Raw genomic sequence first — 12,980 nt, forward strand, 5'->3', positions numbered from 1 at the left:
CGTGTTTGGAAACGATACCGGCTGCACTTTTCTGTCGGCTGCTTTGATGCACAGGTGAGCAGTGGATTATGGGACAGTGTGCCATGACCCAGAATCACACGGAGCCTGAGTGGGAGATTTACTCAGGCCTTTGTCCTAAATTAGCCACCTCCTCCAAAGCCTTAATGTCATTCACATGACACGACTGACATTTCCTGTAAATGGCAGCTTCCATCTCACTGTTATTGTCATTTTATTCAAATGTGACCGGGCTCAGACGATCCATTCTCCAAGCAGCCATTGTTTCCTGTGATGATAATTTCATGCATGATGTTTCACATCACGGCTATTTCCACCCAAAACCCGGATGTGTGAGCGAACGTTCTGCAAACCTGAACATGTTAGTGTAAGTGGATTGGTGTTAAGTCAGTTGCTCTTAATAAGGCATTAATCTGCATTGGGGGGGTTAGTAGGCTGGTGCAGGGCCCTACAGGTCCTCACTCAGATGGGATTAACACCTCCCATTTCTGCCCCCCCCCCCCCCCTTCCCTTTCCTTCAGGAAAGTGACGGAGGATTTGAGGTGGAGCAGCAGGAGGGGTGGAGTAGCTGTCGTGGAGGAAGGGAATGTGTCAGCACCGAGCCTGCTCGGATCCCACGGGTGCCTGGTAACCCATGGCAACAGCTGCTGCTGAGTCACTTCCTGTGGCTGTGAGGCCGATTGGATTCTCGTTATCCCGTTGGAGCTGTCCTCCCCGTCCTGATGGCGTGCTTGGAGTGCTCGGGAGATTACCACGTTATTTAGATACATTCCGCCATCTGTCTGCTGCAGCCGTGGACAAAAGGGGACCAACTGACGGCGTCCATGCCCAATGAACACCTGCCATTGTTGGAAGTCCAGGGCTTGTGGACGTCTGTGTCTGCGGCTCCAGGGTCCACTATTTTGATCCTGAGCGCAGCATTTGTTCAGGCAGGCCTTCGGAGATCAGCGTGATTAAGTCAATAATCTCTCTATCACTTCCTGCTGCTGGCAAACGCAGAGACCACTGTGGATCGCCATGGCAACTACCCTCCCCAGGGCCGCATCTCCATCGACCGCACGTTTACACCTGGCCATTATCTTTAATTTGCCACCAAAGATACAAACAGGAAAGGCATGTTTGTGTGTCCGTTTCTCCGTCGACTGTCAGCAGGTTAAAAAAAGAACGAAAGTTCACTCCACCCTGAAAAATATGCAGCATTTGTTCCCCGTCTGCTGCTGCTGCTGCATTTGAGCCCCTCGACTAATACCAATGCTCACCGCTGGTGTTGTCATATCGACATATGGTGATGACAAGCACGTGAAGTATGAGCAGCCATGTTTTAGAGGGTCAACGGCCGTCCATTTGTGTGTGTGTGTGTGTGTGTGTGTGTGTGTGTGTTGTGGGGCGCTGGTTAGCTCATAGGATGTGACTTCAGAATGGAATTCAATACAGCTATCAGCACCACAGCGTCCGAAGCAGCCTGTGATCCTCAAACTAAATAAGGTTTGATTTTTGTGTCAGTGTTCACAACACAACAGCAAAACGCACATTCTCCGCTTTTTCTTGTTTCCTGTTTAAAAAAAATAAAAACAAAAAACAAAAACATGCATCTCCAGAAGTCTTTCACAATCTGAGAAAAACAACCTGGTTACATAATTTCTTTTTTTCTTTTTTCAAATAATCCAGACTGTGTTTCAGTGGACAACTTTTAATCCTCCAGTTTGTCGAAAGAATTTGGGAACAAATCGTGTCTGTAATTCAGCAGAAATGTAACATTAACATCTCAGATCTGGACGGTTTCTGTACTTATGATCCCTCCTGGTTCTGGTCTGCTCTTTGTGACGCTCCTCCTGTCTGTGAAAGTTTCAACAGATTCAGTTTGATGTGAACTGTGAAACCATTATAGTGAAAGTAAACAGAGAAGTTCGGCGGCAGGTAGTTGCTTCATTTTGTCTCTTCATCTCATCGAACACGCTCAAATGTTTTTGTGCAACAGATTCTGCGTCTTGCCCGGCATTAGCAGGAAAGCAGGAACTAGGTTTTCATGGCTTGTCTGAGTTTAGACGCAGTGGTGGTGACGACAGGGAAACAGCTCTCACTGTTAATTACACCAGATCCTTTGCATTGCTAAAGTCCGTTAAACAGTTGTATTACAGCTAATTACACCATCAACCTGATGCATAAAAGCGGAGCCATCTTACAGAGGATCATAGAGCAGGCGTGGTCCTGTTGGACACTCGGGGCTTTTCAGCAGCAGCCACAGCTGCCTGTCTATAGCTTTGGTTGATTTTCGCAGACATGCTCTATTAGTCTGGCCCCAGGTGGGGCCCCGGATCGATGCTGTCTAAATGGTGTTGGCGTTCCCGAGCGCTTGTAAATGCATTCGCCGAAGCACTGCAGAGAATCAATGCAGCTGCACGGATTGACTCTCTGTGACGGACGGTGTGCTCAGGAAAACCTCTGAACGGAAGAGTGACTGTGACTGTGCAGAGGACGCAGCATCACATGAACTGATTCACTCCTCTGTGTCACCTCGCTGCATCCGTGAGGCGTAATCCCACTGAGGGCTGCAGGTCTGGGCCGCTTGCAGCATCGCCTCCTCTCTGAGCAGGAGGTGCAGCTGCAGACACATGACACTGTTGACAAAAGGAAGCCGCTGCACGTTTTCTTTGGAAGATTTCCAACTGCATTGTTTTTTGGAAGCTCAAGGAAACGGAAATTCAAATTTCAAAAAAGAGCAGTGAATGCTTTATCTTCTGTTGTTTGACAAATACAAAGGCCGATATAGAATCATATAAAAATGATGTGACTGTAAAAATCGCCTTTTTAAAGAAGAAACTGAGCGACTGCAGAGATATTTCTGCCTCATGAAATTCAGCGCTGAGAGGAGTGTGGTGCCCGGAAACTCCCAGGCCGCTGTTCCAGTGTTGATGGTGAGCGTTAATTACCCGGGCGTCTCGGGACAGAGCTGCTTAATTACTGCCCCCCCTGTTAATAACAAACTTAATCGTGTCATGTTCTTATTTGGGCTTTATTTTAATCAGCATTGATCAACATGTAACAGAGAGTGCTGCATTCTTTGCACCGTGACCATCCAACAGAAGCAGCACAACAGCTGTTTAGCAACAGGAAGAGGGGCAAATCGGGAAGCGTGTTACCTTTCAAACTTGACCTCACAGAGTCGGGGATGGGTGGTTAAAATGTGCCTCAACATGCGCTGATTGGGATCAAACTGATTCACTGTCATGTGCAGCTGAAATGCTCAAGGACACTTTTTTTTTTTTTTTTTCCAAGCTTTGTGTTGCGCAAACACTGAGTTTGTGAGTTTGTGGCTTTTTATTCGGCCCGCGGTCGAACTGGAATTGATCACCTCTTGCTGTATTCCAGAGAAGTTGCTGCAGATGAAATCAGGAGCAAATGTTGCCTCTCGATGGAGCTGCACCGATAACAATCCGTGCCTGTGCGTGTTTGTGCTTCCACATGGCCTGCAGGAAGCCTTTTTCTGCATTAATGATCTCTGTTTCAGGCCTCCGGGGTTAATGACAAGCTCATACTGCACCTCTCCAGATGCATTCATTTTTCCCTGCAGGCAGTCAATAAAGGCTCCTTGTGGTGTAAGCTCATATCATGTGTTTGACATGAGACTGGCAGAGTTGCTCAAATACTCTTGCCTAAGGGCTTCATTGTGCAACAGCTGGAGTCTGAAAAGCGCTGAGGACACTGTCGCCACAGGCTTTCATGAATCAGGAGATGGTGCGAGCATCAAAATGCACGTTCTCAGGAGGCTGTGAGGCGATGAGGCTGACACAATTACAGCTCTGATTGAGTCTCAAGAGCTCAGGCCGACACCACACCCATAATCCACTTATCCTCATATCTTCTAGTTGTTTTTTTTTATTATTTCCTGCACGTAAGTTCAGTGCAGCGGCGATAACAGCTGCTGGCATGGCTGTGAGTCATGCTGGTCCAAGGTCAGGCCGAGGCTGTGGCAACAATAGCAGAGTTTGTTTTCCCATCTGCCTCTCAGCAAGACAGTGAATCAAGGTATCGCCCACGGCTGAGAGGTGACAGCAGTCTGATTAGCACAAAGTTTTCCCTCATTTTGAGTTATATCAAAGCGTTTACATGTGAACGGAGAAAGTTAACATCCTCACAGCTGCAGTTTTTATCAACCGTTCAGCTGCTGCTTTGAAGAGCGATAAGAGGAAAGAGGAATGGAAGTTAATGTGCTGAAATTCCTGGTCAGTACTTGGTTCAGTTTGATGTTGGCTGCAGCGTTTGCTGTGTAAAGGGACGTCAGCACAGACGTGCTCGACACAAAACCTCATTTCACCAAGAATCTGAGGAATCCTGCACAGCAGACTTTGTCTGAAGGAAGTGAATGGTCACTGAGTAAGCTCACTTTGGTTAAACACAAGTGTTTTCGCAATGAAAAGGAATGTTGGCAGCAGCCCACCACCATCTCCCGACTGAATGAAGATATTATTGACACATCAAAGGCTTTTAAAGAGGCTCTTCATGCTTCCTGATTTTATCTGTGTTGAAACAAAAATAACATCTAGAAGTGTTTGTGTTTGGAACCTTTCAAATCACCAAGCCTGACCTCCGACCTGCTGTGGCCAGTCTCCCATCAGGGATCAGTGGTGAATGAGACAACCACACCGTTATCACCAGAGGAGATGTTGGATGTGGGTTTTGTCCAGTTTGTTGAACCGACAACACGGACAGTAACAGACTCATCTGTTCTTGTCTTGCTCCTCTTCAGTATCCTCGGGGGTTTTTATCCCTCGATCAGGATGGAGCCCAAGATCTGCTCAGCCTCCGCTGCCTCCTGAATGTCCCAGCATGCCTTTCCAGCACCCTTTTGTTTGCTCGCGCCGTCCAAAAAGGGAAGTCTGGCTGCACTTCGCTTCCTCTCACACTGTATCAGTACTAACGGGCCGTTTCAAACATGTATACATTAAACTGAGGCCTAATGAGGAGGACGTGTGAAATGTTCCCACAATTAATGCTGTGCAATCCAATCGCACAGTAAAATATTTGAAAACTTAAGCTGTAATGTGATTATCATCATAAGATTTGGTATCTGCTGTGTCATTGTGGCTACACGGGTCTTCGTTTTGCACTCAGCATTACATTACTTTACATTAGGTGTATCCCGTCTCATGCATTATCAGGATCCGTTGATGGAAAATGAACTCTGTGCATCAGTCTTATCACCAGGAAGTGCTCCACATATTGCTCGAGGTCAGGTTTTTATTGATCTGTGGTATCACAATAGTGGTGATCTAACTTTCACAAGCTGGGATCATCAGTGTTTTTGACTTCCCAGAACGTGACTCACTGATAGTGTGTCTCCTTACAGGTGCACTCAGACGCTGTTGTTGAGGCTGCTTATCAGGAGAGTCTCGTTTGTGTGCCAACAGAAAAATCAGTGTTGCGAAATCATCCTAATGTTTGGAACTGAAGCACAAATAACAACAGTTTTCTGTGCAGGGCAGCACCATCTTCTGTTTCTCTCAGGGCATCTGCAGGATCTGCCCTCCAAAACAACATCTGATGGAGTCGTCCTGCTGTTGTTGCTGGACCAGGAAGTCCAGGAGCTGATTGCTCATCCTGTTTTTTTGGAGCGAGTCACTGACTCAGCTGGGCTCCTTTTCTTCCAAACTTCCTCAACTCATGTATCAAAGGTGAAACTGTGTTGTTCTGAGGCGTGGACACCGAGAAATAAGATCTGTGTGCTGATATTTGGGGTAAATATGCTAATGCTGCTTTGCTTTTGGTGGAAATAGACAAACTAGATTCCTGCAAGTTGCCGTAATTCCCCCGAAAAGCTCACTTTGAAAGATTGAGGCCGTTGCTCTGTGAATAGAACTGCAGTCGCCCTGCATCGTTGCAGAGAGAAACAGCCGGTGCCTGTGTGTTTTTGTCCGTTGAGGCCCCCTCTGAACATAAAGGCTTTGGTCAGACGTGTGCCGACATTCCCTCACCCCCCCTCCCACACCCCCCCTCCCACAGCCACCATCCCAATCCGAATTGGACTGGACTGGACTCCTGCCCAGATGAGCACCAACTCACCCTCTTTGTCTGTAGATCTGGCACATGACCTGCTCTGGCAACTGGCATCACGGGCTCGGCTCCAAATACCACCCACGCCTTTATTGTTCGTTGTGCCCCCTTTTGCCCCCTAAAAAACTCCCAACTCCCCCAAGGAAGGCACGCTGCCAAGACGGGCACAACAACAACGATGGCGTCAGCCCCTCCGGAGCGCCGGTGGCCATGTCTTGGCTCGGTGTTTTTCCTCCTGGACCGTCGCTGTGTGGCGGCATTAAGATGAATTTCCTGATAATACTGACAAATGCAACGTCTTTATGATGTGTGTTTGTTGTGCTACAATGATGCATGTGCACTTTGGATCATCTGTGTAAAAACCACGGGCGCAGGGTTTAGTTGGAACGAACCCAGAGACATATTTTTAAAACCCACAAAGTGAAACCTCAAAAAAATAAAACAAAAAACAAAACCACATGATAAAAAGAATATTTTTTGGCCGCAAATGTCAAGATCTGATGAAGCCTCATGCTGAAATGTAATTGACCTTCCTCTCAAAAACAGCTGATTTATTTCAGCAAGAGTGACTTTTTACTGCAGCATGGATAAAAATCACCCGTGTTTGTGTGTGTGCATGAAATGAAATGTGGTAAAACACATCTGAGGAGGAATGAAAACCCCAGAAACAGGCCTCAGATTCTGAAATTGCTCTCATCAGAATGTAAATGTTTAGTTTGGCAAACTGAGCTTTCATCCCATCTGTTGCTCAATATGTTAGCGGCCGGGTGTAGGTGGAAATCCTTGACGTGGGACGGGAGGGAATTTGAACCGTGTGTGGCCGATGCAGGACTGTCGTGCCCCCGCCACGCTGGGATAACAGATCTACGAACAAAAGAGGCAATAGTTGGAGGATCCGAGGCCTTCGCGTGCAGGTGGAGCCGAAATATTCACCAGCTGAGAGAATCCCAGCTCGATCTCCACGTTGTTTTCTTTTGATTAAAACAGAGAATTTCTCCACCCTCCGCGTTGTAATGAAGATTTTTTATCCCTCAGCTGCGATGGGGGGGAATTAACATGAGAAACAGGGAAAGAGGACTGACACAATCACAGACCGCCCCCCCCCTCCACCGTCCATCCACCCTCCCCCAGCTTCTCCTCGGAGGTCAGAGCCGGGTTACTTCTCAGAAACAGGCCCACCCTCCATCTCTAACAAATCTTTCCAAACACAAGAGCACTCGTAGCCCCGAGAGCTGCAGAGCTCAGAGCCTGGATGAGTGCTGAAGGTCTTCGTGAGGAGTGTGTGTGTGTGTGTGTGTGTCCTTTTCTGAACTCCCTGAACTAATAATGAGACGTTAGGAGGTTTGTGTTTGTTGCTTATGAGTTTAAAGGTCAGTAACTTCTAGTCTGGACCACGTTGGAAACTAAATTTGACGCAGTAAGACTCAAATCCGTCGGCAGCGTCAAGGCTTCACAAACGTTTGTGTCACAGTGAAACTCAGATTTCATTCCACTTAAGGGAACCGAGCTGATGTGCTCCGTTCTTTCACGGACCGTGACGGATGAAAAGCGACTGGATTTGCCCGTCTGTGGCGTTCACTGTTCAGATACCGCAGGCGTGTGCAGATGCATTTGTGTAACTCACTTTGTCCGCATCATGCACTTGCTTTAGGTGGACTGGAGCTGCTTTTCAGCTGAGAGGTTTGACTGAAACCAAACGAAGAGGCTTCATCACAGAAATGTGGCGTGGAAAAATCACTCCTGAGCGGAGCTCTTTGAAGTCATGTGCTTCTCGCCACAGGAACAGAGATAGTAAAACAGAAGAAGAAGTGTGGCGAGTGTGTTGACAGTGTGAGAGTAAGCGGAGACAAACACAAGAGCCGTTTTAAACAAGTGGAAGAAAAGTCCGACAGCTGTGAGTGACTTGAAGTATTTTAGCAGACGTACCTCACATTTACATTCCACCAAGTGAACTGGGTGATGAGATTAGATAAGTACTCAAGTCCAACCACAAGTTCTCCCACAGTGGAGTCTCTATGAGCTCGTCAGCATCTGATACAGAAACAATCGGCTCATGTCCTGCATTCCTGCATCCAGCCGACAGATCGGCCATTAGAGGCTAATCAATTTGCACAGTGACGGGAACAGCGCTGATAAATGGATTCTCTCTTTGGCACGTCTCTGTCATATTGGCGGGGGGTGGGGGGGTGAAATGGTTTGGTTGGACTGTGAGGTCAGGCTCGGTGCCGATAAATAGGACAACTGGTGCTTCCAGCTACAGTAAGGCTGCATGTCGGGAAGCTCTCTTTTTTATTTCGTTGCTTTCAATAGAAGGGACATGCTGATGCATGTTCCTGACAGCAGCGGGAGCTTAGAATGCATTCATGGTTCAGAAGATTGTACGTGTTGGCTTCAGAGCATAATGTTTGAGGTTTTCGTGCCAATTTAGCAAAAACGTCGCCTTAAAGATGAGCATGTCACATGCAGCTAGCTTGAATGTTGTGTTTTGGTTTGCTGAGCATTGTCAGGGGATGCCAGGCGTATGTCGGTGGCTGATGTCTGAATTGGCATCGACCCCCCCCCCCCCAGCTCCCACCACGCTGTTGGAGAAAACACACACACTAATCCAGCCTGACAAGATGCTGATCAGACTGAGCAGAGCGGTGCCAGATACTTCAGATATGTGCAGGTCCTGTCAGGGTCGTGCAGTTTGTGAGTGTGTGAGTCTCCAGGCTGGATGTTATGTAACTCCGTGCTGACAGACACACACACAGATAAGGTTTGAGGCACCTCAGGGCTCCTCAATTCAGCTTTTCTGCAAGCCGCTGTTGTCAGGGCCGATTCTGACATCACTAACCTGCATGTTAGCAAATGTCATTAGGTGTTACGCATCCACGGTTACACAATAGAAACAATGCTGAGATAGCAGACAAGAGTCCCAGCAACACAAAGGTCGCTGCTTCACTGCAGCATAAAACACAACACCACCCTGCTGTTTGTGTTAATCAGAGGTAACTGTGTTAATAAGTGCTAATGTCAATGTGAATACAATAATGACATCAAGACAAGTGGTGGTTCAGAGCCGCAGTGGTTAAATCCCCTCTTCCCTATTTTAAGTACACAATCTGTAATTAAGAGAAAATGAAAGCGCTGAAACGATTAGGTCTGTGTGCTGCCTGCTGAGGCCGGAGACAAACTCCACCCTGACTCTGATATCTGAGTATCTCACGGCCAAACACATTTCACCCCTTTAAAACAAACAGCCTCGGCACGCCGCTTATTTTAAATTCCAGTAGACATTCAGGGAGATTTAATTTCCCTCGTTATTCAGCAGGTTGCTGCACCTTTCACTCTGAACGAGGGTTTAGATTTGTAAATAAAGCGTTCATCTATGAGTGGGAGTGGACGAACCCCCCCGAGGAATTGAAAACTCGTGGTTAAAGCGCGAGAGAAAAGGTCAGAGGAAAGAGGATCTCCTTACAGACAAAAGGAGCGACGTGTTTTCATGGGAACTGGAGCAGCGATGGGGATGTTCCGTTCTACCTGCTGAACTTCCTCCAAACCTTTAACTTCAGCTGATAAACTCTCCGAATAGGATTCATAAAAAGCCACATGTGACAGTGACAGACACCATGTTGAAAATATTCCTGCTCTGGAAAGAAAATGTTGATCCAGGGTTACAGCCCAGCTCTGTCAGGCCGGCACCATTTTAATAAACACACAAAGGAAGCGGCAGCCGACAGTTAACTTCAGAACACGAACAGATTGCAGACTTAAATAAAACTCTCCTCCATTTATCAACACCGTGTTGTCATGGAAATGCTCGACTAGGCCAAAAGTGAGCAGATGGCTCGAGAAATCGATGGCTGTGACTCAAACTAGCTGATCCGCTGATTCGCTTCAGTCCCGTGGTGGGGGGGGGGGGGTGTTTGGGCTCTCAGCTTGTCTCTGCTGATTGTGTTGTTGTGTATCTTTGCAGTGAAAGACGGGTCAAATGTGCTCAGGCCTGTCACTCTCACTGCTGATTTTGACACCTGTCGGCCCAATTCAGGCGTTACAAACTGAACCAAAAGTGATTTTTACTGACTTTGACAGGAATGGGATTTGGCTGGTGTAAAAACTGTGAAACGTTGCCAGTTTCTGCTGCTTTGCTCTTTATTTAGAATTTATGTTGCAGAAAATGAATTATGCTGATGCCTCTGAAAAGTTGGTCTGTAACACAACTCGCTGAATTAATAGCAACATGATACTCAATGATTCTGGTAAACAGATGAATTCACGGGCCGCTGAAGTTCATTTTCTTCGACATAAAGGGCTGAACCTGATGTAAGCTCGTCTGAACTGTCCACCTTTCGTTTATAAAGCCACCCTCAGGGCTTTTATTTTGAAGAACGCTGCTCAAATAAAAACAAATCTCACAGTTTTTCTCTCTTTGTTTTCCTTTCTCAGCCCTGGCACTATTTTATTAAAGGTATGAATATCAATAGAGCCCAGAGAGACTGAGAAAACAGACCGGCTGCCCTTAATGCAACTTTCCAATATTACCCATAATCCACCGTGATGCGTTTGTGCAGAGCGGTCCAGTTGTCGTGCTCGGAGCAGCCAATCAGACCTGATCTTATGTAATCCATCCAGCAGCGCAGTGATGGCAGACAAAATGTGGAGGAGTGGCTGCACGTGAACACACACACACACACACACACACACAAACATCAGCTATTTGTCCTTTTTCCTCAAAACAAATTTTAGTCTTCTGACTTTTGGCCTGTTCGCTGACACACACACACACACACACACACACACACTCACTCCACCCAGATCTTCTATAATTGAGAACATTCCTCCTCCACGAGCCAACGTCTCCTGTTGTGCATTCCTCAGACATTAGACCGGGCCGCTGCAGCAGATGGGAATTACTGTAACCGCTTCTGTCCCACTTATGTCATCACACACTCTGTATGTGAATTAAATGTGACGTGTAAATCTCTGGATGGTTTGGATGTTGTGAATTACAATTGTTTTGCTTGTGCTGTGAGGCAGCGGGCATGTGCAGCGCGACGGTGTCTGTGGAAAGTAACACTTCTATTTATTACACTGCAGGGGGATCGTGGCAATAAAATAGTTGAATAGATTTTTATGGCTGCTGTGTGTTTGAGGCCAATTTTCCAGGATATTTACGACTTCTTTGAGCAGAACTTGTCATGGGGCATATTTTCCTACTTAAGTGTCATATACTTTCATTTTCACTGAAGTTATATCAAGTTTATGTTGAGCTTCTTTCTGTTATTTTTGTGGCTGCCTTCTAAAATTGCAGGAAAATCATTTCCCTGCATGATGGACTTGGTTTTTCTGGAAGCTCTGGGATCATTTCTGGTACTAATACAACAAATTATTAATGAAATTTATTTTACTGAGTCTTTCCTTTTAGGTTTTTGATGTTTTAAGACTCAGCCTAAATGAGAATAACTTAGTAAACGGATATATTCTTGCAGTATTAATTTCAAGACCTCATATAAATATAAAAAAAATGCCCGTCTGGCGAAGTCAACTCTTGCAAGTTGTTCGAACTTTCCCCGCAGCAGGAAGTCGTCCATAAAAGTACAATGTGCAGCGTTTTATCTCGAGATGGAAAGTCACTCTGGGCCTTTTGCCCTTCGTTTGATAAGGCCCTCTTCCCAACAGTCTGTCCATCAGCTCCAAAAACCGTTCAGAGCAGCAGCCAATGTGACTCCCCTCTGCTCTTTTCTGCTGTACAGTACCAACACAGCCGTGGCGGGAAAAGCCAGGCGCGCCATTGTCCGATTTAACAGACGACCAGTGAGAGGACCCCCTGCTGCGGCAGCTGTCGTGCTGTTTCACTGATCTGTGGGCATTCCTGCTCATTAGCAGCCTTTGTTGTTCGTTCTCCAGCCGGGCGATGAATTGGCCGTGGCAGGTAAAGTAAGAGGAAGAAAATGAATATGTATGATTTCCTGGCCTCGGGGAGGCCGTGTGTGTGGCTTAGGGTTGGCGTGTTTGTGCACAACAGGTGCACCGAGCGTACACCGGGGGTCGAAGGTCAGCTCTCTTGTTTTCATAGCATGGGCGTGAAAAAATGAAAAAATGAGCTTAGGCTTTTGGAGCGTCTCTGTAGAATACACATCAGTGTGACCATATTTGGACACAAATGAACATAGTTACTCTTTTTATTTTCAGGACTCTCTCAGTTTCCCCTTATCTGCTTATCTCCTGTAACTGAAGCTGCAATAATAAACAGTTCAGAAGTGCAAGAGGAAGAGACAGAGAAATAAATAACAACACGCTTCACCCACTTCAGAGCGAAGGAGCCTCATTAAGATTTGATGCATTCTCAGCTCCAGTCTCTCTCTATGTGTCGGCCTCGGCCGCTTTTTGGATTTACATGCCCACTTTTTGGTTTTCAGAGCAGGCATAATGGCTGTCAACATGAGGTCAGCTCTAAAGAATGTGGGCCGTCCCTTCCTCTGTTACACTGAAACCTGCCAGATAACCTGCCCATTACAAGGACAACACATCACCACATCAGGAGGGACTCTTTCCCCCTTCTGCTGAAGAGCCACTGTTTTTAGTACAGAGAGCAGCCTTTGTGTCAGGAATGTGGGAGGATCGGACATTTGCTTGGGCCCAAGAAGCCACTGAGCTGAATCAAATATTGTATTTTTCGAGGCCTAGAACATGCATTTCTTCACTAATGTCCCATCCTGTTCACTCGCCTCTGCTCTCATATGTGACGGTTTGTGACAGTCCAGGTCCAGTGCAGGGTAGTTGCAGTTTGAGTCATCAGCCCAAACAGCTTGTTGACGCGTTTAAATGGGATATATGAATGAATAAACCCTAACCCTAACCCGCTGTTTAAGAAATAAAGCAACAAAACAGGCTCAGGGGTGATGCATCTTGGGGATTTATGCGAGGAA

The sequence above is a fragment of the Echeneis naucrates genome, chromosome 2, assembly GCF_900963305.1.
Source record: "Echeneis naucrates chromosome 2, fEcheNa1.1, whole genome shotgun sequence".
Classification (NCBI taxonomy): Eukaryota; Metazoa; Chordata; class Actinopteri; order Carangiformes; family Echeneidae; genus Echeneis; species Echeneis naucrates.